This window comes from Varroa jacobsoni, unplaced genomic scaffold (assembly GCF_002532875.2).
Source record: "Varroa jacobsoni isolate VJ856 unplaced genomic scaffold, vjacob_1.0 scaffold_120, whole genome shotgun sequence".
NCBI lineage: Eukaryota > Metazoa > Arthropoda > Arachnida > Mesostigmata > Varroidae > Varroa > Varroa jacobsoni.
This window is the reverse complement of record NW_019213022.1, coordinates 362,886-388,316: the sequence shown is the minus strand read 5'-3', so window position 1 is coordinate 388,316 and position 25,431 is coordinate 362,886. Positions and strand designations below refer to the sequence as shown.

Sequence of the window (25,431 nt, the reverse complement as noted above, 5' to 3'; positions counted from 1 at the left end):
AATCTAACTATGGTACGTAATTAATAACATCACTTAAGCACCAAAATCAGTATAAATTAAATGCTTAAAATAAAGCTTTGATTACACATTTCATAAGACCTTTAGTTTATGAATCAAAAATAAAAAAAGAAAAGCTACGGTCGTCAGCAGATGACTTTTTCGCTCAGTTTTTGCTCGCATTGACGACTCAGCTCCTGTTCTGTGAGAGTTCTCGTACAAACCAATGCTACTGCCTCTGGTACTACTGCTACTGCCAACAGTATTTAGCACTGCCACTGTTTTCGTTTTTATTTCCAGTATAGCCGTTGTGTTGAACACGATTCGTGGGGTCGAAAATGGATGAGGGGGACGAACATAGGAGACGAAAAGCGAAACATATTATGTGGTGCGATCATGTGTTTCTGATCCCCTACCAGGGACAGACCACCTCCCCGACAATTCGCCATTTTCTTTCGCAAAACTCGTGAAACCTGGCGCGCTTCAACGAAATACCTAATTTCGTTTTTCTTCTTACTCTTCTTTTTCCCTTTCTCCTCCTCTTTCTTCTCTCGCAAATTTCTCCTCCTCCGGAAACGGCGGCAATTTTGGTTTGCGTGGTATCTTCATGCGTGCATTGCCTTCGCTGTGTCATTTTTTCCTTTGGGAGTCTTCTCGCCACGAGACAGCGATGAGTCCTCGCCATCGCGACTTGTTAGCATGTGTGAATAAGAGTGCGTGAGAAAAAACTGAGTTGAGAACTAAAATAAGTAGGAACAACAGCAGCAGCGACCGTAAGAGCAACTACTGAAAAAGCTAGAGCGAGCATAAAAGTATTAAGTTGTCTGTCATTACGAAAAGTAAGCACCTACCCTAGTTCTGCAGGCTTATTTCGGTCATGAGGCTACAGAAAAGCTTGTTGTTTCAAACTTTAACCTAGAGTAGCAATGTTGAGATTGTGACAGAATGTTCGTGATGAAAGGTACAAGGAGCTTGCGACCTAGGTAGACGATAGATGATGGGGTTTTGATTCTCTAATTTGGTTAATAGGCAAAACACGTAGATATGTCATAGTTATTTACATTTGTGCGAGGTCCATTATTTTCTGAAATTGGCTTAATCAGGGGCCTGGAACAAACGCAAAAAGTAATGTGGGTTCGAAGGTCGTCTTGTCAACTGAGCGATAACGATGTGCATCCAGGCAATGCGTGACCTATGTTTATTCTCTGACTAGTGTGTGCTCCATTGCGTAGCTGCTTATAGGCGTCAGCTGCAGGCGAGCATGTGGCGTAGTAGCTGCTGTCTACGGAAGGTCATGCTAAAGGCAGAGAAAGAGAGTTGGTGTAGTTGGTCATCGAACAAGGAAATGCAGAAAGCTCTCTCTTTGGCTTGTGACAGACAGTGTTGACGCAGTGCTGGTGGCAGTGATGGAGGACCTGGGGGGTCAATGAAGCGGGCTAGCGAGAGAGAGATCCTGTCGGCCGGTCTCACGGCGAGCGGACTCATTGAAGGACTTATTGGGGAACATTCGTGTGAGGCTTGCTTGCCTGCACTTGCACACTGCTGTTGAGCCACTGATTGAGTCGGCTCTCCAGACCCCATAGCTGGCTTGAGCCCAGGGCTACTTTCGACAGTAGCGCTATCGGCCCACGGCTGTTTACCCGCTCATCAGGCTCAAGTTGCCTTTGGAGAGCGTAGTCGCGACGACAGCACAGTGGCTACAGTCATGGAAAGTAAGGAGGAAACTAGCTCGCCTGTTCCCGCTTGCGAAGCTAAAAGCAAGCGTCGTCGGGAGCCAGTTGAACGCGCTCCTGCTGCTTCCGGCATCTCTGGCTCTGGGTTACTATTACGATGGTGTGCCTTAGTATCTCAGTGCAGTCGGCTGTGCTTTGAGGGCTCGACTTTACCCAGCAGCGAAACAAAAAGTTAGCTCGGAAGTGCGGCTTTGCTGATCCGCTCACTACTCGGCCGGCTGGGCGGTCGAGCGGGCGGGTGAATCAGCGGAAGGCCAAACGCAACCGCTCGAGACGACGGCCGTCGTTGTCATTGTCGTCGTCATCGTCTACGGGGATAGTCAGAAAACATTAATCACGAGAAGGGACGCGTTTGGTTGCTCAGGCGTCTGAACGTCCTCGCACGTCAGCAGTAGCAGCGAAAGGGCCATCCCCGGCAGCGACAGCGCTTGGAAAAGTGACTGAAGAAAAACGAACTCGACAGCGCGCTCATCGGCTTGCCCGCCTCTCCTGGCGTGACCAACGGCGGGTAAAATCTAGTATCCACGTTGTGTTGTACAGCCACTACTTCTAATATGATTCAAAGTGTGTGTATTGTTCGCGTCGCTTTCCGTCACAGCAGCCGTAGTAGACAGCAATACAGTTAAGATGTTCAAATAAAAGGCGTCGTGCGCCGGCCTGGCAACGCTTCGTTCGACAATTGAGTGGTTTAGTTCATTGCTTGGGTCAGTCACTTGGGCTGCCAAGGAATTGCAGAGGACCGTCGAATCTTTTTTCTCGTTTGCGTGGCCTATCTGCTTTCAATTTCGTTACACTGTGACACTGTATCTGTATGGCTGTGCGAGATTCGTTCCATCTTTGCCACGAACTGCTTATCGCCACCATCATGCTATCCTCATATTTTATACACGAATGTATATACAACTGTATCTTCAGAGCTGCAGCTGGTTACTCATCATCTACGCACGCGCCTTCCATATGTGGTGTTCCTGATGTGTGGATGCGCCATACCACACGGCGGTCTGTGCCGCTTGAATGACAACGTAAGGAAATCTTGATTTGCATGGTAATTGAAGTAGGTACTGGCTGTTCAGAGTAATGAGGGGAAGCCCAGATCGGCGAGGCTTCTATCTGAAGCAGGACACTGCGGCAAAATCCAGTCCAGCCCAGCACGAGCCAAGCAAGAACGCTTTTCCGCAACGAGGCGACAGCCCCCCTTAGTTGAAGCGTTTAATTGAAATATAGTTTTTATCGTCTTGTTTGTTCACCGAAGTGGACAGTGCAGTCGTATTGGAATCGAGCCCACTGTATTCATGTCGTCCCGCCAGGGATTAAGTTGAGTAAGTTTTAGTCAGTCAGCCAAAGAGCTAGCCAACCAAACTGGTGGCTTGGAAGTCTGAACGACGTTCGGAGATGCGAGAAGCGGACTAACGGCTAGATAAAGTACGGCGATCATAGATGATATCCCGATGGGAGTAGCTCTTGCTATATGGTCCTGGGGAGAAAAAGCACAAAGTGAGCAGAGTTAGCGGCGATGTGTTCTTAGCTGAACCAGAGGCAACTGGATATACATTGGGTATAAAAGCGTATTCAAGGCTTCGGTCTTTGCCGACTTTTGTCTGAACAACAAAAGCAGCAACGACGGCAGCGGCATACTTCAACAGTGCCTGTTCATCAAACTGAGCCTTTTTTGCCTGCTAACCACCAGGCAATTTTAGTGAAATACCGAAGCCGGTACGCCGCGCGTTTTTTCATTCTTGCTTTCGGGACTTTTCCCTTTAGTATTGTCTTTACTGATACGTTCCTGTTTGAAGCGAGCAAGCGGGTACCAACGGTTGTTGTAAGGGTTTATCATCAACTTTTATAGAACGGCATTGAAGCTATCGTGGCGTGACCCAAGCGGGCCGGCTGTGTTCGGGAATCGCCGGTGTTCGACTTAATGATCAGAGATCGTTGTGTGGTAAGCTAGAAAGGTAGCGAAAGCTGCTCTTTTTGCTACAGACGCAAGGAAAATGCTTCGGCGGTAACATCGATAGAAACGGGAATTACGGGCGACCTTGCCTGATTATACCTTACTGTTGTGACGTCTCTGATGACATCAGCGACGGCGGGCAGCTGATTTTATCCGATTCGATGCCCCATAGCAACGTGCCGCACTTTGTAACAGAAATACGGTTACTAAATTTTAATTACGCTGCGTCTTTTTCTGCACTGCGTTACCGTTTGATCACCTCATGTTCAGTATGGGATAAATTATACACAATAGATAGGACTAAGTGGGTTTCAGCGCCACACTGCAGCTAGAAGCAGTACACAGTGGCAATTTGACGTAAAGGTTTATCTGAAATAGTACTTGCCCGATCGACTGATCGATCATTAACGTACTAGAATGGATAAAATTGACAATCTACTCTACTATTTGCGTATCCTGTCATTCATTTATCGTGTTATCGTCCTCATTTTGATGTCTTTCTTTTTGTACGGCTCCTTCAAAACTTATATTATACATAAGAAATGGTCCTGGTGCGGTGCTGCTTCCTTCGATCCTATACTTTGCCAGTTACTGAACAAGGTAACAAACTTTTAATCCACGCATGCAGTCATGTATTCTCAGCGAATCTTGTCTATTATGTAAGTTCAGCAGAAGCAGAAGCTTAGTAATGCCATCAAACAATAATGGCCATTTGATAGATTGTTCGGGACATCAAAGCAGATGTCCTTACCCTGCTATTAACCTGACATTCTATATAAAGTACTGACGTGGACGGTTGAAATATTACAAAATTCGTCTGCTAGAGTAAATCTATTTGTCTGGATTTCGGAGCCACCTGCTAACAAATGATTCGAAGTAAGTCTATTTCGGGTCTTCTCTTATTAATTTTTGAAGACGACGTCACATCTGTGCTCTCTCGACTTAATGGAATCTTAGCGCAGTGGAGGTCATTATGAATTGACTTGCAAGCTACGTAAGAAAACTGTAGCATTTCGTAAAAGCAGATATGTTTTTTGTTTGGGTTCTGCTTTTAATTAAAGCATCGCATATATTTGTCTTTTAAACGTGTGTGGACGTTCGATGATATTGATGTTTGTTCTCTATGGCATTTTCTCATGATATCCTAAAAGGAAAAAACAATACTATGGTCGTTTATAAGCTATTTAGTTACGGACACTTGTTTCCTATTGGTACCGAGGTAAGTTATTTATATCTGTGCAAGAGAGGTTTGTGTGTTGGGCGGTGAGTCGAAGAGAAAAAGCAGATATTGAAGACGTATTCGTTCTTATTAATGCTTCGTAGAAGACGGCAAGCACCCTTAACAAAATGCTTGCCAAGATCAAGACAACACCGGATGACATTATCAATACGCTTATTGTTAGCGCCTTGGATGCTTTCTGGTTTGGTGATTTTCTGTTCCATTGTGTTTTATCAGTGGATATCCTTTTGTTGCGATCCTTTTACGTTTGCTATCAGGTACACACAACTCCCTGGTAGGGATTCCAGTTACTGAAGCTAAGGAAAATGAACGAATGTACGTGAGAACAGCTAAAATTGTTGTTCTGAAATTTAGAGCGTTGGGTTAACGTATAGCTGATCCTAGCGTTTGCTGTCATATTTTCAGTATGCAATGCAGGCCCCTTCCTACCTTACTTCAGGCTAGAACGCGACACAACTGCAGAGGAGATGTCGCAGCATACTGACTCAGTCGAGTAAGCTTTATTTCGATAACGTCACTGGTTTGCAAAGGAACGAACAGTTCACTCTCTTCCTTGGTCTTTGGTCGATGTCATTGTTGCCTGCAGGGCCCGTGCGTTTTCCGCAGTCTTCGCTTGGTGCGATTCTTACGCCGGCACTCCCCGGAGGCGATTCTGATGTTTATGAAGTGAAAGACCTGAGTTTTTACCCTACCCTCAACGCTCCTCTTCGGTATACGCTCCCCACAATCCCTATTTATTTCTCTAAGTCCGGTCCCCCGATAAATGTGCCAAGAAAGACAAGTTCCGTTTATGCCAGTCGCGCATAAAAGAAGAGGAATGGACGTCTCACCGCCATGGCCGCGTGCACAAAAAGGCCGACAGATGGGGATCGCAGAGAGAGGGGGGGGGACAGGGAGCTTTTTCGATACGGAGTCTGTCGGAGCCAACGGGTAATGGTGAGCGGAGAAAGACTTGTTGGGCTGGCAGCCACGAATTTGTGCCTTTCCGCCCACTATTCTGCCCGCAAGACGAATCGCAGGGTCGCGTCTGCGAGATGTAACAAAGCTATTGGTATTAAGCCATTATTGGTCGGATGGCCTACTAAGCCAGTAATGCCACTAGTACTATAATCGATATTCGGCGACAGGCGGGGACGGTCAGACCCGATGAGAGGACAGACTCAGCGAGTCCAAGATACGTCTAGTTCCTCAATGTGAGATGGTTTTTAGTTTCCGATGATCTTTTTTACTCGTTGTACGCCCACGCCGTGTATACATATCTCATGTACCGTTGTATTGTGTGTATTTGTGTGCGGGGACAGCAGAATTCGATCGGAAAAGGCCATATGAAGGCTGCGATATGCGATAAGTAAGGCGAGGCAAATGTCTGCATCTGGAATATCTGTGTAGTATCTACGTACCAGGGGCATTCGAGAGGGCAAGCAAAAGCGGAGAAGCAGAAGGGGAGGGGCGTGCGAATGAAAATTATATAAATACTAAATGTACGAATGGCATAAGAAGGTACATGCGATGTAGCCGATGCGCAGTGGCTGGTGTACGGATAGCACGAGTAGTAAAGGTGCTTTCAATAAACGGAGTTCTGCTACTCTCTTCTACTCTTTCCTTATGCTTTCTTCCCTTACGCTGCTTCCTCAATGTATGCTGACAGTGATGGCAGCCTGCACGCAGCCTATCCAACTCAAGCCGGTGTGTATAGTTGCTCTTTGGCGCAGGTCTTCATAGGCACTACGATCGACAACGGTCGACGAAGAATTTGGGGGCCATGAAGGACGGGGCGGATAGTGGTGAGGAAGTAGTAGGCTCTTGAACACTGCTAAAAACCACACATACAGCATCGACATTGGCAGCCGACATTCTCCAGCTCCTCCTTAGCTCTTCTGTTACCACTGCGCGGTCAGAAGGTGGCTATCCGCCTGTGCTGTCGTTGCTTGCTAGGAACAACTTTCGCTTAGTCGATGGACGCGTCTCTGTGTTTATGCTCGATGGGCTCCGTGTGTTCTTTGGCGGTTATATACAGTGCTTATTGTAATGGTGATGGTCGTAATAGTGGCGTCGTTGGTGGTTCTGCTCTGTAATGGTCAGCCGTTCTACGACGGCAGAGTGCGTACAGCGTCCGGAAGAGGCAACATCGGCCATGCAGCCGATGATTACTTTATTAATCGAGGAGAAGATATAAGGGGAATGGCTTGGCGTGGCTCGGACCGAGGGCGCGGCATCTTAGCAGCCCAACGACCCATACTCATTCGGATCCCAGACTCCAAGCAATCATATCTGAACGGCATCTAGCAACGGTTTCCGCTTGAAAGACGCATGGACGAACGCGGACGATCTGGCCAGTAGGAGAAGCACGGCATTTCGTTCCGATCGGAACCCAGTTAATTGATGATTAGGCATTTTGAGCGGCCTTCGTTGGATTTTCGTTGGTCCCGGCCGTGGCTGTTTGGGTTCGATAGAGCTCTAGCTGGCAAAGCGAGCAAAGGTTGGCAAAGGAAATGACCAGCGGCGGGCTAAGGTGATGTCCACTCAGCCTTGCAGGAACGAAGGCTAACGAGATGTTTCTAATGCGTTCCTTCTTTGCAGGTAAGTGCTGCGTGAAGCCCGGTGTGTACCGATGGAGAGAGATGCCGATGAGAGAGAGATTCGATGGCAAGAAAGCGCACAGAAGAAAGCGAAAACCGGCAATAGCGTAGTCTCCGCCGCTGTTCGCAGAACATGACTCAACGAAGAGTTCATCGACGGAGGCGGGCAGGCGTGAAAGGGCTCGATACATTACTGCTTTGCTAAAATACATGGGCTTACATGTTACTTGGTATTGCTGCCTTCCCAGTTCCAAGCCCAGAGCCATCACAGGTTGTACCATCATATTACATAGTATGTCTGAGCTTTGTGCGATGGCCGAAGCAGGTCAAAGGAGCGAGATTAGGAAACAAGCAAAAGACCCACATCGATGGTAAATTGTGTTGATCGTGGCTTGAATGGCTACTCCCAGTTACTGGTATTATCGTTCTATGAACATTTTACCAAATAAATGCTAGTGGAGCTTGGACGCCAGGACCGGACATGCGGTGGAAGATGGGGTCACTCGACCTTCCGTGCACCATGCGTGAGTTTATTCATACGATATGTACCAATTATAGATCATTACTCATGATCCAACATCAGATGTCTAAAATTAATAAGAAGCATCTGTCACCATGTCTCGTGATATAATGCTTATCTAGATACTGAAATTTAAATGGAGATAGTTTCTTTAATACAGCTGGGCACTTACCTTAGATATTTTTTGATAAGCAATAATTTATCAGGTGCAAAGTAGGCGACCTAACATCTTAGCCATTGAAAATTTATCTTTACGAAGATTCAAAAACGTGAGCTGTTCTATTTGTATCCCATTACATGAAACGTTTCCCGTTATCTATAGACATCTATCTATCAGTAGATTAGTAGCGAAATTTACTACAGCTAAAATGTACGAACGAAAGGTTTGAGAACTTCATAAGCGAAATGCCCATTTTTCGATTTCTGGGCGCTAGGTTTTCCGACTATTGTGTAGCGGTAACAGGACATTGTCTCTGAACGGTGATCACCTGATGATGTTGATAGTCTTTACGCTGGCTATTTTCGTCGTTGAAGATAGCGACTCGCTGAAAAATGTTTGTATTTAAGTCGAATGGCCCACTGTCTTTATGGGAGCGCTCCAAAAAGGGGTATCGTAAGAGATACTTTTTGTAAATGCCTACTTGTATCTGCGTTACTCCGGAAGTAACATGCGTATAACTATTTCACAACTGTAACCTAAAAAAAAAAAAAAAGAGGTGGACTGCTTGACATTTCAAGTGTAAGGAACAGATGAGATACGTTGAAGGTACGCCTTTCCCGTCATATCACGTTGTTTAAGCTAGTTGAGACGGTTCGCGGCGCTCTTCCTCCGTCAAATCACTGCTTCGAACGGCGATCTCTTCTATTGTAAAAAAATGCTAAATTCGGGGTAGTGGACTGGCCGAATCGTTCGCCTGCGTATACTTATACATTGACACTAGTGCCTAGTTAGATTACTGTGAAATCGCGTTCTTTTTAATTCCTTCTTTTTACTCCGGATTTTGCTGTTACTCATTAAAAGATGCAACCCATTTTCGATGCCTCTTAACCGCAATTGTCCGTCGTCTTCAATAAGGAATTTTCCTAGTGGCGACAGCAGTCACCGACCCAATGAAAACAGCCATCGTCACTCACTAACAATAACAACAGCAACGACAACGACAAATCTACCTTACTAGGACTTTTCATCTCTCGTTGGCTTTCTGTGTTTTTTTGCCACTTTTTTTTTTACCGTGTCCCCACCATTCGATCCGGTGACCGGCAAAGGCCCGGCAGGTGGGACGACCTCGCCTGCGGCCGCGCTTGCGCCCGGCAGCTGGCCAACCAAAGAGTTCGGCGGATTTAATAACATAGTCCTTTTTCTGTTTTATTCGTCCCGTCGGGCGTCGCAACGGATAGGGCAGCGGCTGGCCGATAGTGGTAAAGTATTGACTGAATGTAAATGCTGCCGATAGCTTTTTGGCTCTCCTACTTCTTCTGTCCAACACTCACAACAAATGTATTTACGGAAAATTCTCAAGGCTCCTGGTGCTCCTGCGGCTACGGCGAGTCTGTTCATCCGTTGTGGAGAATCGCTATTGTTGAGCAATGGCCTTCCCGCTGTGCGGCGAAGCCGAATGAGTGGTGTTCCTCGGGAAGAACAATTGAAGTGACTATGAGAAAAGTCGGGTCTTCATAGCTCGTCTGCTTACCTTGCGTGGAATGGCCGATGAACCAATGAACGGCCGATGTCGCCGGAGTGGTCCTAACCGAAGTCGCTCAGACCGTTTCACCGAACCTATAATAACACCAAACCATTTCTCGTTTCCAATAGTAATACATGGGTACACTGGAAAAATTTTTGCGGCTAAGGCTCCATGCGATAAATGTTATATTTGTCCATACGTCGACGTTTGCTACTTTTTAGTTTTCTAAATTTTGCCGTAGAAACTTCTTTGTGCAACCTAAACTTTCGTGTTTTCGATGCTGACCTGCATGCCCTAAAAGCAAGGGACCGATCGATCTTAAATGCCACCCTGCTTCTTGCTGCATCTGCTTGGCTCTCTGCTTGTTTTAAACGCGCATAAATGTTCCCAAGCTTCCTAATTACAGGCAGCCCTCAGGTGGTCGATCTCCAAGTTAGTTTCGTGTGTTGATTAGTACTTCGAGGAGATTATGTGTCTACGCGACTGTACAACGTAGCCACGCGGGCGGGCACTGCCATTTAGTGTGAAGTGAATGCGGCGTGTGGGCACTGAGATGGATTTGTCTCCGAAGGAAGGTCGTGAATTAAAAAGCAATCGGCTCTAGCACAAGACGTGAGGCCAAGTGATCCCTGGGGGCCAGCGAGAAGGCACGATAACGACATCGTGGTGGCATTCAGTGGGCGGCGTCGGCTAGCTAGGCAGTCTTTAAAAGTTTCGGCAAGCGCTAGGGATGAAACCGGGGTCTGGACGACCGAAAACTGTCTTGCGCGCGATTCACTTGCGGTTGAGGAAGCTATACTGCACAGACCCCAAACGGGCAATAACCTGGCAACACCAGTTCATTCTCGCTCGCCCAAGCGCGTGTGAGTTGAGTTGTCTCTTGAGGGCCATCCTGACCACCTACCCAGCCGCCAGCTTTTACAGGACAGGATGAAAAAAAAGAGATACAGCAATAACGAGAGACACGGATGGAAGAGTTCGCATCAAATTGGCCCTCTTTTCCTTTTCTGGACAAAATAGAAGACTACTTTCACGCGGTAGAAGAGTAGAAAAAGCTAGGCGACGGTTAGACACGTATAACGAGGTAGAGATGTCATTCAGAAAGTTGAGCGCTTCAACACTGTTTAAAGCCTTGCAAAGCCGCGGTGGGGCCAAACGCACTCCGTGGGCGTAGGTTTTAGAAAAGAAGCCACTGAAAGACGGATTACGCCTAGTCCGCCCTGTCCTGTTGGATCCGACTGATTTTCCATTCTACCTTTGGCGACCGGTTTTCTCATTCTTTTCTTCGGGGACAATTCGGCCTTGGGGACATGGAAAAGTGGTGGAACCTGGATAGCAACTAAAGCATATCTTCCAGATTACCGGAACCGCTCGAAGTTTTAAAGGCTTTAAGAAAATCGGGCTTGGCCCCAATTTTAAAGAGAGCCAGCATTTAATTATTTATTTGATTTCTTTCACAATTAAAATACATTTTTACAATGTTGAAAACAGTGTTTGCGATCATAAGAGCGTAAATTATTAAGAGTCGTGTTTTGAGTTTTGAGATGATAGTGTGGTGCCTTATTTTGTATAAGTCGTGGAAAAATAATGTGACAATAATAAAGCTTCAATGGAAACCCTATGAAACAATTTATCATACCGAAAACAGCAAGCAATATGTGCGAAAACCTCTGAAGAAATCATGCGAAGTGTATTCTTTGTCAGAGCTTCATTTATATGCGTTAGCACTGACATCAAATGCATCAATATGTCAGCTGCCGCAATTCCTCGGTAACGTAATATTTTGTTAGACGTTCATTTTGCTTGAAGCTAACACACAGGGTGCCTATATTCATCTTACCAAAAGAAATTGAGTCGGCTCTAGCTGATTACCTTTTCCTTATCTTAAGCCAGCCCGCCTATTTGTTCACCAAAGATAGAAGTTAGTTGAGGATAAAGAAACGTCTATCCCATTGTCCCTTTAACGTACTGATAGATATCCTTTACATAAACGCTATAATCAAAACACAATCAAGATGATCTACACATTTCGATACAACTGATATAAGCCTGCAATGTACCTGGAGATGTACGTGGTTTCCATAACGTGGTGCTGGCAAGAAGTTCTTTTTCTGTTTCTGCTGAAAAATTATACGTATTTGGATGTACCGTACACAATAAAGGCTACTGAGTTATTATCTGCACTCGATCATCACTCTATAGTAGTGAGAGAATCTTTAGCGGGGATCGGTTAGATGACTCGTTTTTTTTTTTTTTTTTAAATATCGATGGCAGCAATTTCCCTGCTCTCCCTTTTTCTCCCAGTAGATCCCGACCTTTCGCCTGAAAGTGACCGATAGTGCAGATGTCTTCAAATAAGAAAATCGAGCATCCAAACCCCCAGTGGATTTCTAGTGAGAATACCCTAATGATGGCCAGTTCCAGCCTTTTTTATCCTGTGCCTGCTGATAGCCTAATTATGTCCTTTTGGTTTCTTTGAGACAAGTTGTCTTGCACCCTGCTACAAGCTCTATGGATCGGCACCCCATAGCTACTGCTATTTCTATCCCCTTTGGCCTTAGTTCGTGTCGTTGTTCTAAAATCACATCGTCATCCTTTACGCTCGTTCTTCCTATGATTCTTATGTTTCGTAGCCCGAACGTTGCCAGTTCAAGTTGTCTGCCGCGGACACCGACTTGTCGTCTGCTAGCCCCATTATAATACTCGATGAAGACAACGGATCCTTCGATACTGATTATTTCTAGTGCGCGCGAGTGGTCAGCGCTTTAGCTTTCGTTTCTGCCGTGCTTCTCGTGTAAATCGACATTTGATCTATTTTTCACTCTCCATTATTTGACTGGGCCAAGCGACGAGCCTAAGCTGTTAGATGACTATGGCGACGACTGAAAACTCAACAGCCAATCTCTAACACTTCATTACCGAGGCGACGTCTTTTCGCTTGAGTGGATATCGTATTCGCAGAACCAAATAAATAGATTGAAAAAGCAAATAAGTCATTTTTAAATTACAGACATTAGTGACTGTTGGTCATTATCCCTGCAGCTGTGAATCGCCCGTCTACCTCACAGGATATCCGTTAGCGTCCCCTGAAACCAATATATATATATATATATATTTTAGTCAATACCTTCTGTCTACTTCTTAATCTTGGTTTTTAAGCGATTCCATGTTAGTATAGTGTCTATGGCTGGGGTAGTTTTCGGTAGAATTTGGGATTGCAAGGAAAATGGGCCGAACGCCTCTTCCAAGATTCACCCAAAAAGAGAAGACCGGACGTGGCAAACACCATTACTAATCGTTGTCGTAGCGATGCCCCTGCCGACTCTATGAACGCTCGTCGCCTTTCCAATGAATCTAACGAAGCTTATTGCAGCCGACGCTGCCGCCAGTCGGTTCAAGACGATTGACGGCAACTAGGTCTTCATGCCACTTCATGCTAAGTCGACTGGATTAGGTTTATTGCAGTCGTTCTTTTCCCTTTCATTGTGGCCGCCTCGCTGCTTATCCGCCGATCGACCTAGTTACTATCGCTTCAATCATCGGCAATACGAGCGTCCGTCAGTCATAATTTCGCAAATCACCATCACCTATGGTACCAATGTTACCCGTTTTCCTTCTGACAATTATCGGAATTAGAACCTTGCTCGTCTACCAGAATCGAATCGTTTGCCGGCTTTTTCATTCCACTTACGCGCTTGGTCATAAGCGTCGAAAGCCTAGAATGCCCATAGGCTTCAAACGAAGTATCCCCCAGAGTTTCTAGGTCCGTCTTTTTCATTTACCACAGTCATCCTTTTTGGTGTCCAGGTTTCGAGGTCCGTGGGGATACGTTCACTGCAACGACTACTAAGACCACGCTGCTGAGATCGAAGAGAACTAGCGAACAACAACAGCGAGAGAGGATCGTCGGTAGCGTGGCAAAGCGCCGATCCGGCAGTGAGTCGATCTGTGAATGTTACTCGATCACTGTTGATGTTTTCCAACTGTTGGCAAACGCTGTTTGTTGCACTGCACTCGGCTGCGTGTATGCTTTGTTATGGCAGTGATACTAATACCGCACACCTCTGGGGTCGTTGTCACTGCCTCCGCCGCTAGTGGCCCAAGGCGGTGCATGCGTTGCTTGATGGGCCGTTGAGGCGCGCGCAACGCCAGCCACAGTCTCGTTCTTGAGCCATCCTTGCTTTTTTATCTTTGTCGATGTAGCTTGTTTCAGCTGCAACTGTTCCCGCAACAGCGGGACAATCAAACATGAACAATATCGGCAGCGTGCGATATGGCCGAGGCGACAACAAAGTTTGTCATCGTCGTTACTCGCTATTCAAACAGCGGTTCAAACCTTGTTTCGTTGTGGTCCAACTTCCTTGATTGGTGCTCGTTTGTCAATGATCAAGGTGTCCTTAGCTGAGCATAGAAATGAAGATTGCTACGAAATGGAGAGGCGTGGAGCTAAATGTAGTCAACAGAACGGCGCGGAAGCCGAGCTGATCTGCCAATCAGCGCACAGGTGGTAATAAAAGCCAACAGCGGCAGCAACAACGACAACGGGAACAATATTGAAGCAAAAGTTGTCTAGTAAATTCGTTGTTATTGTTGTTGGTCCTAGTGCCTTTTTCAGCAGAGTGGCAATTCTGTTCGCTCGACCATTAGCATCCTCGCTGCTGCTGTTTAATCTGTTCGACGGCTTGCCGGTTCTTCATGCCTTCATCGCCTGTCTGCCGTTGTAGGTCACATCATTAACCGCCTCTACAATACGACCTGGCCATCTGCTTTCCTCTATTGCCATTCAACCGTTCGTACTGCAGCGGCCACCGCGCACGTGGTCATTTCCTATCGAACCCATACTTACGGTTGTTGTTGTTGTTGGTCATTTGACGAGCAAAATGCACACCATCTACAACTTTTCCATCGTCGGAGTCGCCCTTGCAGCCCCCTTTTTTTTTTTTTATCTACTACGATTTCTGTTGTACGGCAAAAGCGCTTCTCTGGCTGCTGCAGCTGCCTTATGGCTGATTTTGTCGAAGTACGTTTGCTAGGCTCCCGTCATTGGGACGATTGTTGCGGCGGGTAGCGTTTTTTTTATTGGGGACTATTCTGGGTTTGCTTTTACCACTCTGCTAACTACAGTCAGTCTTGGCTGCTTAAATCTGGCGTTGTATTGCCATTGGCCGTTTGCACTGGCGTGTCTTGATTGCGGCTAGCCGTTATTGGTTGTGCCAGTTGGTTGAGAGGTAGAGAGAAAAAAGGGAGAAACAATGATTTTGTAGCTGACCCCACCTCCGCAGATGGTTGACTAGACCTAACAGAACGTGGTGCAATGTGGCCACTGTTACAGAATAATCTATAAATATTAGGAGTAGAGAGCGAGACGATGCGCTTATCTAGAATGTCTTTTTTTTTTATAACCAATCTACGTTGTCGTAGATTCTTGCGTTTCAAAAATTAGATATACACAAAACAAATTTACCCTGTCTAAACATTTGTATAAATAGATACACCTACAATGATCACATCTTCTCTTCGTTTCTTTACGTACTGAGTTTTAGACGCTTCCAGAAGCATGAATGTATGTACCGTACAATTTGCAGGTTAGTTTCGCCGGAGATATCTTGTCTAGCTGACATAACGCACAGAACGAACGCTAGCTCGACCAGTCGCACTAGTCTAGTTAGTCCGAAGGACTGGGGGCAATGCTTTAACGAAACTTTGTTATTACCACCGGGGCCTAGTGCGGTTCCTGGACACGCCTTAAATATTGTTAGCCGTTTTCGGTCTTCAGTTAATTTATTCTGTATTTGACCACAATCTGATTAACGTGAATATCCTATGGTTCTTGTTATATCACCCGTGTTTTAGCCCCGTTTTCGATAGTATGTACACACGCACTGGCCTTTCGTCATGGACAGACCTCCTTCTCATGTACTGATGAATAGGAACGATGTGGGTCCCGCGCAATCTGGTCTACGGGTGTTCGTCTCAGACGAAATGCAATGGGGCCGACCGCACTATTCTTTGAGAACAACAGCACGATTATAAAATGCCTGGGAGGCACGGAAGATTTGTATCGACGTTGTTGCCATTGTTGTCTGTGTGGACAGAAAGAGGAGACGAGCGAACCGGTTTCCAGCAGCCGCGCGAAATTTTGACCAACAAAAGGAAGTTCGAAGCCGAGACGTAAAGAAGAGGGAGAGACAATCAACAAAAAAAGCGATTTATCTGATCGACTGTGTAGTAAATAGAAGCGAGCGTCGATTAGATCGATCAGTTGCTGGTAATTGGTCGCGGTAGCCGTTCCAGACCAAGAGGGTAATTATGCGTGACGTATTCGTGCTTTCGATTATGGAAATGGTCTCCTCATATAACCGCGAATGATTACATAATGGTTAATCGACATCTCTGAACAAACCAAATTCGCAATCCCGTTGAGCCTGTCTCTTCAACCGGGCGTTTGTGGCGTTGAACTGATGTTAAGCAAGGCAGGATCTACCGGACCACCGTAGGCGGACTGATGTGCAGATTGTTCCATAGGGCATAGTCGTACGTAGCAAAACTACATACATTCTTTTGTCGAAAGTAAGTAGTCATGCGGATCGCTTGGGCTTTGACCTATACGGTATCTCCTTTCTGAACAGTTCGAGCGCAAAAAGAAGAGGCTTTGGCGTTTTGAAAACTGTTAGTACGCTCTACAATGTCGTATCGTCCTGAAAATAGGTGCGCCAACCCCAACATTCATCAAAAGCTAGGACAGAAAAAGGATCCTTAAAATTATTCCGTTTTTTTTATCCTTTATACACTTGTACTTGTCTAGCACGACAAGTTCAGGTGGGGGACGGGTTGATTCGCTTGAGTGCGTCTTGGTGCAGAAAGAGCTAAAAAGAGACGGGTTGAGGCCGGAAGGTTAGAAACTTCAGGGTTAACATTGGCCTGCTTCATTATTCTGGGCAAGGAAAAAGCGAAATTTACTTGCGCTTTGCGAAGGTCGTGTCCGTATTCGACAATCTGTCCTACTCTCATAAAATTGTAATCGCGAACGTATTCGGCAAGTAACAGTGACACTGTATCAGAAATCCTGTTGTATTCAAGAGTATATTTTTTTCTTTAATTTCCTTTGCAAGCATCTATCAAGGACGAGCGTTTATATATGGCATATCGCTTGAAGTGGGCATCGTACCTACGTCGCACCTGCAACAAAACAAGTTTTTTCGATTAATTAGTTCCGAGCAAAAATATTTTCGTTCTTGCGTTGGTTATGCGTACATCATAAATAGCCGATAATCAGAATGGCTTATGCATCCTTTGCAGACAACAAGCGGTCTTTCGGCTGATCTCCGCGTACCATGCGCGCATTGCGCAGAACAACGGGCCGTCTTTTATAACATATCAACTTGCTATATCCTTACAGTTGTTTTCCGTAGTTCTAGCGTAACGAAGTCGGCAACCCACAGGGACGTGCGACGCTGTATATATCGTTCGTCGACAACGAAAACGAAGCTCGATAAGGATCGAAAGACCGACCTGCCTGCGAGAAATGTAAGGTACACGTTCAAAACGGGCTAACACACACACGGCTTTGTTGGGTTTTGTCTGCTTGAAAATCTCGGGATGACGAAGGCGCGTCTTGAAGTGTAGGTACATTTGACGAGTGTTGTTCGCCTGTCGTGTTGCTGGCTCCTCCAGTCGGTATTATTCCCAATTTCGTGACGCTCCTCTAGCGTCCTCGTCCTTCCCGTTCTTCACTTTGTCCCCCCTTTGGCCATGCCGTCGTTCCTCGACTCTACGAATGGTCCCCCGCCTTTCTGTTTTCTTTCCTACTAACACTGATCGGTTAGGATAAAAGCTCCGTAGACGAGTATGAGCTGGTTCTACTCGGTATGTGCCGATGAAATTACGCGACAAAATCGCGATGAAAAACGCAAGAGAGGGAGAAAAAATAGACGCAGGGAAGGGGTTTGAGTTCAAGAAGAACGCGTTCGGCTTCTCTATTTCTCTTTCTCGATTATGTAGATGGATTTGGTCCGTAGCGTGTTTCGACCTGCTTAGCTGTCAGTGGTTATTTTATATCGCTGATGCATACGCGATCTAAGTGATAAACAGTGTAGCAAAAATACGATCATGCAGGCACGAGCTGATGATACTCAAGGAATACGGAAGGAAGACTGGAAAGCAGACAGTGCAAACAGAGAAATGCAGAGGGAGAAATGGAGCCAGCCGTCATCACAGCCGAGAATGAAAAAATTCGAGTGAGAAAGATAAAGGAGGAGGACGATAAGGTAGAGCCTTGTATTAGAAATGGAGACGGAACGGAAATGAGTTTTTACGTTTCTTTCCCATTTGAGATGGCAATCGAGGAGGCGTCCCTGCAGGCGGTGGAGGAGTCATTGCTGTTAGCTAGGGTCCAGCGCTATGTGCAACAATAATTTGGGGTTCGAAAATGAGGTTAAGAAGACTGGAGTGTGGCTAAAGGTGGAAACGAGAGTGAAAACATGGATTTGTAGGCGCGTACAGCTCTTTGATGGGATTGTGCTACTCGCTCGATTCTACCTGGACAAAAGAGTGAATATACACCACTCGCTAATAGTCTTCTTTGTTGTCTTTCTGTTTCGACGCGTACTAAAGATACGTATATATGTGTATGCATTCATATCGGAATATCAACGTCTTCGTCGAAGTCATAGCTGTTGCAGCTTGTGCCCTTTAAATTGCAGATTTTCTTCTATTTTAAAGTTCCCTTCAACTTCTATACGAAATGACATTCGTGCACCACTAAGTCTGTATACCACGGCTGGATGCGTATATCATATCTGTAGACAGCTAAACGGCGCCGATATACTAAAATATCTTATCACTGTACTGATAAGTGACTGGATACCATAAAACAAACACATAGGACGACTTATGCCGCCAGGATCTTTCATGGTGTATATTTGAGTTAATGCTAAAACCGACATCATACTTATCACTTTTTCTTAAAGTAGCAACGATAAGTTCAACGGCAGTTTCATTTCTCGAATGTATGCTTTTTCACTCAGAGAAGTCACAGGGTAGTTTCTCGAGCTTTATGTTGACTTTGTAATGAGGAAAGTTGCCCAACATCATGGACCAGCCAAATCTACTTAAAACTGTGCGACTTCTGCTAGGAACAAGGTCAAGACCGTTTTCTATCCACAGTAAATAGTTCTGTAACCTAGCTTCTCTTTAATCTTTGACTCAGCACTCGACCTGGCATTTTTGTGAGGTAATGGTGGAATGGAGGAAAACCCCTAAAGGGTTCGGAGGGGCTTCGAAGCATAATTCAGATTTTCGAGGCAGCGAGATGTAGGCTAAGCGGGTAGGAAGATACCAAGGGTCTGACGATGATACTCTTGCTGGATGGTTTGTCGAATGGGTTAGGGGTAATCCTCCGTCTCGATGAACGGCGGCTATCGGCTCAGCAGTCTTCATCGCCCTTGGCTCTACTACAGTCTAGGCGGTGTAATGGGACTCAATGCTCACTCACTACCTGTTGTTCATTTATCATAAACTTTGCAAATTATGTCTAGCAGAACTCACTCACATCAGTGACTCGCTGATACATTGGAGCGTCATAGACAGAGGGGACGGGAGGGAGGCGGTGAGAGACCCATGAAATAGCACGATGCCCTAGTTCACCTCAGCGAAGTTCTGCTCCACAACCTGTCGAGCGGGCAGGTGGGAGGTGATAGACCATAGTTGTGTCACTATGGTAATGATCATTGAGGTGAAGAATGGACAAATTTGACAATAGTACGGACAGGTAAGGAACAAAGGAAAAGGTGCGAGATACGGAAAAAGCGGGAAATAGGAATTCGCGAATGGTTCAGTACGGTTATTTTCACTATGAGTCCAATACAGTGGAACTATCATTCAACAATTGATTATTGTGGGACCAGCAGCCAATACTTGAATTATCAAGAATATTAAGCCGCAATAAGGATGCCTAACACGTGTTAACTGCATTTAAATTTTTACAACAGGAAAACATCTGTGTTCCTGGGTCTGTTCTATCGAAAATCATATGCCACAAGCCAGGACAAAAGAACACAAGTCGCTTGACACAGCCTTTCGTTTCTTCGTAAGAAGGTCCCCAAAAACAGAAGGCCGTCATCTCGACTCGGAATAGTACTCAGTAAAGTTTCCGTCCCGGGAGAGCAAACGTGTATAAAAAAGGGGTTCCGCAAGATGCTTGCTGTGGCTCTTCCACGTCCGGTTGTGCAGATGATTAGGATCTTCGGGATGGCAGAGTATGGTGTGGTACACCAATTAGCTGATTCATATCTCATCTGTTCCATTTCTGCATAGAAGCAGTGATCCAAATAAGACAACATTGTCGCCCGCTTTTACTACAACGCCGTCCAGAGAAATCGGGTGCCTGGTGAAGACGACCATTCCTCTAGAAATAGTTACGGTACCATTTCCTTTTTGTCTTACGGAGATAGACGTTTTCGTAATATGTTATTATGTGGTGTATTTGGTGGACTCGACCTAAGATGCCACACCCGGAAACGCACCTCAAAGAGCACTTCCTTCAAGCAGAAGACTGTTGGACTTTCATGCACAATGTGTAATTGCTGCTCCTCATGTACAGCCAGGCGGACAATCATCTATTATAAAATATATAATGCGTGGAAGTAGCATGAGACTATCGGTGGCGTTTATGGATAGGCCTATGGCTGGTAAGATTAATAGCCACATGGCTCTAGTTTTGTTCATATATGTGTATATATATGTACGTATGTAGGGATACATATATGCTGTTATCCGTCATTCTCGTTTTGTGTATTTCTGGCCCGTGTGACATTGAGTATGGGACATTACTCACTCAGAGAAAAAGAACGTAAATCTTGACATTTAGTGTGTCGGAGCAAGCCTGTCTTCGTTCTTGACAAATTAAGCTCGAGTACCACAATTCTAGTTTAAATACTTTCCTGTATTTAGAAATAATTTGCTACTGGAGCATTAGGCCACTGGAGCGGTGGAACCTTAACCCAGCTAGCGTTCAAGAAGGTAACTTCTATAATATGCTACAGTAACAGTCTGTGGGAGCAAGATGTCAGGCCACATGAAAGTGTACTGCGTACGCGAACCAGGTGAAGTCCGAGTCTGCGCCTTGTACAAGTGAATGCACGGAACGTTGGCACATAACACGGTTGGCATAACGTTAACGCTTGATCGAGTGCCACAATTGCATTGGACTGGGGCTAACTTGCTGTCGACCAGACTTCATATGACCTGGCTTTTTCTGGCAAAACATAAGTCTTGCTAAACTTCGGCCTAGCTAAACGGAGGATGTGAGCCTTTTTACCGCTTCCAAACCAGCAAAGTCAGGTCCTTCCAGCTCATACCAAGGGTATCCAACTTAGACCTCTTACGTAGCACGACCGCCACCATCGCTGTTCTAACGTCGTCCAATGGTTTCAGTTCACTGCCAGAGGCTGGAAAAGCGATGGCTGACTGGATGGTGCGCAGGCGAAGGCGGTGTGATATGGCGGAAAATTCAAAGGCATCAATTTTGCATAGAAGCATGAGTAGCAGCTAGCCACGCACGTAAGCAAAAGAGAAAAATTACCCGAGGCCCCAGAAAGGGCAAAGGGAAAGGGAGAGAGAGTGAGACAGAGAGCGTGGGGAAACCTTTGACAGGCGCACAGTTTCTTCTGAAAGTGAGTTAAAAGCATCATCGAGCAAATTCTGGCCCCCCTTTTCAAGTCTTGTCGCCATGAGTTTAATACCATACGATGAGTAAATGATACAGGTGGCATTTTAAAAGCAACTCCATAAACGAACTAAATCAAGGAATTTGCGAATTACTTCCTTCTGTAATTGCAAAACATAAAAATGGCTTTAACGACGACAACAACAACCTCTATACTAAAGAATCAATGATGTTCACTAGTTTCGCCAATGTGGATATAGAATGTCTTCAATATTACCGGACAGATATCCCTTCACATAGGCCTTGCAATAGTAATCTTACTAGTATTTGTTGATATGTAGGCTGTGTTACGCCCTCGGGCAACGCCTACAGCATTACAGTTTACAGGAGCATTACTAACCTGCAATACGATGAGTGGTATGTCTCTCGCCAGTGGTTCCTAGGTCGCCGCAGGACATCTACGCAGAGTGGCCTGACAGCCAGCAGTGGTCGTGGTAGTGGTGTTGGTGGATCGAAGCGCAATTTTGTATCGACCTCCGCAGAAGGAGCAGTGCTTGATGGTGAGAAGAGGAATTGCAGTCTGCTCCAGGGGGCCAGCGAGACAGCAATATCGGAGCACCTGCTGGCCCATGCCGTTGCCTGTTAAAGCTATACTGTACCCGCTTGGAAGGAAAGCTGGTCTCTCAAACCGGCCTGCTTTTCGCCAGTCAGTTGCCGACCTGGCAAGCACCGGCGGGGGCAAGCAGGGACAGAGAGCAACAATGGAAAGCTGGCAGGCGGGCAGATGAACGGGCGACGGCTATGCAAATGCTTTGCTATGCCTGCGTATTCTACGTACTTTGTACATATTATGCCCCTACTACTTGGGCTCTCTTGCCACCCCACAGGCCCACATTGTAGTCAAACTCGAGTTTAGGCGCAGCTCAGCTTCCAACCGGCCACACACTCTGGCATGCCGTCCGGGAAGTATACTTTCAAGCAAGATGGGGGCTTCCGGTCCCCTGGCGAGAGCGTATCACGTGGGGCAAGCGGTACTGGGGCGGAATCTCATATCAATTTGTTCGATCGGATACCTATGTAAGCATGTGTGCAAACCATCGACATCTAGCCTCAGCAAAGTGGGTTCAGGTCACAATGTCCCATTTCGTGTCCACCGGTGCTAGCCAGGCTGCTAGAATGGGTGGGGCGATCCGTTCACAACAGCAATGGATGACAACAAGTAGTCCACGATAGTTGGCCTTATTCCCTTTTGTTCCTTGTAAGCATTTAATTTCGTGTTAATATTGGCCTTTGAGCAGGGAAATGCTTCCACGCTGAAATTTGAATATCCTGTGTGTTCTGTATTCGCGAACCGTCAACCAAGTAACCCTTAGCCAACGAAGCTCGGCCCAGAGCTTCTCTTCAAAGTCTCTGAGAAAAGGTGTCACGGTATAATGGTGCGTCAATATTCAAAAAAAAAAACACATCTCCATTCTTGTTTTGGATTTCTCATTTACTAAGTCGCTATTCTATCGCTAACCTATATAAAAGAATGAGCTCGGAGGTATTCGACTTAAAGAGGATTTTATGGGCTATGCATATTATATGCAAAGTATATCTTTCGGCCTGTTTCTACTTGCCGTATACTAGTTTGGAGACACTGTTGGCGAAGAATTTATGGCGAGGTTCAGCAGGGTTAGGCGATAAATGCTGGCCCAGTTTAGTTGGCACCTAATCATGCTTCCGTGCCTACCTTTAGCTTGTATGTTTCAAAGGACGAACTATGCAAACGCAACGTCTTACGCATTACTCGTTAAATATGCATGAAACTAACTCTTTTCTACCGTTATCTTCCTTTCAGGTGAGTTTGTACGCCTTCGCACCTGTTTTCTACGGGATACATCAAGGACGTGGAATTTATGGGATCTACTGTACCCTTCGATGATTTTACATGAACTGGCTGATGAGTTGCTTTTGATCCGGTACGACATGCGAAGTGCTGCTTCGTACCAATAACGAGCTCAATCGACCTTAGAAAAGCAACGTTACGCTCACGTAGAATGTAATAGCTATGAGATCTGAAGCGTTCTTCATATGACTAAAACCGTCTAGGTATAGATATGTAAATGGCTATATAGATGAAGTGTCGATAGCTGGGACATCGAGATAGGGTGCAGCGCGCTTTATCAATAAACACAGCGATGTCGTAATGAACTGAGCGCTTTGACGCTTTTGTCCTATACGCCTATTGCTGTTTCGCGGAATGTTTGCAAGAGCGACTGTTGCACAAGCTTATTTTGGCACCCCAAAACCAAAGAAGAGCTGAGCCTGTCGGTGGACTCGTTCTCCTGCCAGATCGCCAAGCTAATCCACGGTATTACGCCCCAACGTTGTTTTCCCTCATGTTGGCTCTCCAGTGACCTGAGGTAACGCTACCTCTCGAAGTATTAATAAAGCCGAGAGCACGCCATACGAAAGGACCGAAGGACCTCGCAATTATTGCGTCCACTCAAGAGAGATAGTGAACTGAACAGCACAATATCAGACGTAACCTCTGAACGACAGCAAATCGAACCGAAGAGTACAACTAACTGTTGACAAAATCTCAAGAGCCCACTTGCTACTACTCCCCTAAGAGAAGAGTACTACTTGTGTGCCTTAATGCTATATTAGTGAAGGCTAACATAGACAGCATTTCATCCTCTCTCTGATCCCTGTCGTTGGTCCGTTTCTTTGTTCGCAGGTAGCGATTGTTAGAGACGAATGTCTGCCACTTTGCACCCCGGTCAGGCAAACGTCGAACAACTGCAGTCTTGAACAAGCAGTCCACTCTAACTGGAATAATAATAGTATGACCTTCCGCATTAGCAGACCCCTATTCATATACGAATCTGGCCAGCTAAGTATCCGAGTTTCCACCACCAGCTTGAAAAGTTCGCATTGTCTATCTCTTGATTCCTTGGAGCCTCTTCGCAAGCATTCATAGAACAGTTATAATAAGTTGAACATAATGTGCGCGGCCTATCGCTGCCATGGCTTAACTACGGCATCCGCCGCTGCCACCGTAGTAACGCGGCCGGTTGTGAGGTTACTGCTGTTGCAGCAGCGGTGGTATCTGACGTTAAGCAGCTTTCGCTCATTAGAACTGGACTGGCTCTCCGCTTGAAGGGTCGCGAACCCCCGAAGGAGCTGAGGACGGTGGGAGGAGCACTGAACGATTGGATGTATCGCCGAAAGCACTGGCTTCATAGTCCAGCTAGTCATCCGTATATAGTTTGCAGTCCATCTTGTAGCACAACGTAGCCATCAAGTGTGTAGTTCATATGCGAGTGCGTATATCACATGGTCGTTATGTACAGTGTCGCCGTTGCCGCTCTCGTTTCTATAAGTACTGATCTTGGTGAGGGACGACTACGGCCGCGACAGCAGAATAAGCGGACTAAGCAGGAACAGCTCAGCTCTACAAGAGCGATGGCACGCTATGTGGCCAACGTTGGTTGCACCTAAGGGTAGCTGACTAGTTGTTGTTGCTGCTGCTGGTGCTATCCTGAGACCTAAGTAGAACAGCCTTAGTAGCGATCGCGACCGCTACGGGGTCTCCGTGCCGGCAGCACGAGCGAAGCCTGATGCTGGCCGTGTTGGTTGTCATTTTCCCTCAAGTGCTTAATTATCCACGAGTTGTCGCCGGCCGGAGCTTCCCTCGGAGTCACGTCCCAAGTTTTTGGCCACTGGCTTGCGAGGTCCATCTGTCGTTGGGTCTCCCACTCCCGCGCTCAGTCTCAGTCCCACACTCCCTCTGTTCTAAGACCGCCCACATCTTGACTAGCTAGCGCGTTGGCAGTTGCTGGTCGCTGTTGAGAAAAGCGCATAGCTTACATGGGATTGTCTTGCCACCATTGTCCTCCTACGGAGAGCTTTTTTGTTTTACTTACAGGATTTCTTCTGGCTGTTTGGCAATTGATGGATAACAGCACTCTAGTGTTAAGCTTAGTTCGTCGCAGCGATCTCGGAAGCCAATTGAAGGTTCTTATTTTTTTCGGTGTTGTGTAGAAAAATAATAACTACAGGTCCGTTTGCTGTTT

At 46.1% G+C, this 25,431-nt stretch overlaps 1 protein-coding gene and 1 long non-coding RNA gene across 7 annotated transcripts in view; both read left to right on the top strand.

Moving 5' to 3' along the window:
• The window catches only part of LOC111266806 (latrophilin Cirl), a 263,176-nt gene that overhangs the window by 61,777 nt on the left and 175,968 nt on the right, over positions 1-25,431 (top strand). The gene's annotated exons all lie outside the window — the stretch shown is intronic.
• Positions 6,946-23,967, top strand: LOC147753902 (uncharacterized). Its single transcript, XR_015313592.1, has 2 exons — positions 6,946-8,024; positions 23,211-23,967. It is a non-coding gene; the product is annotated as an uncharacterized LOC147753902 (long non-coding RNA).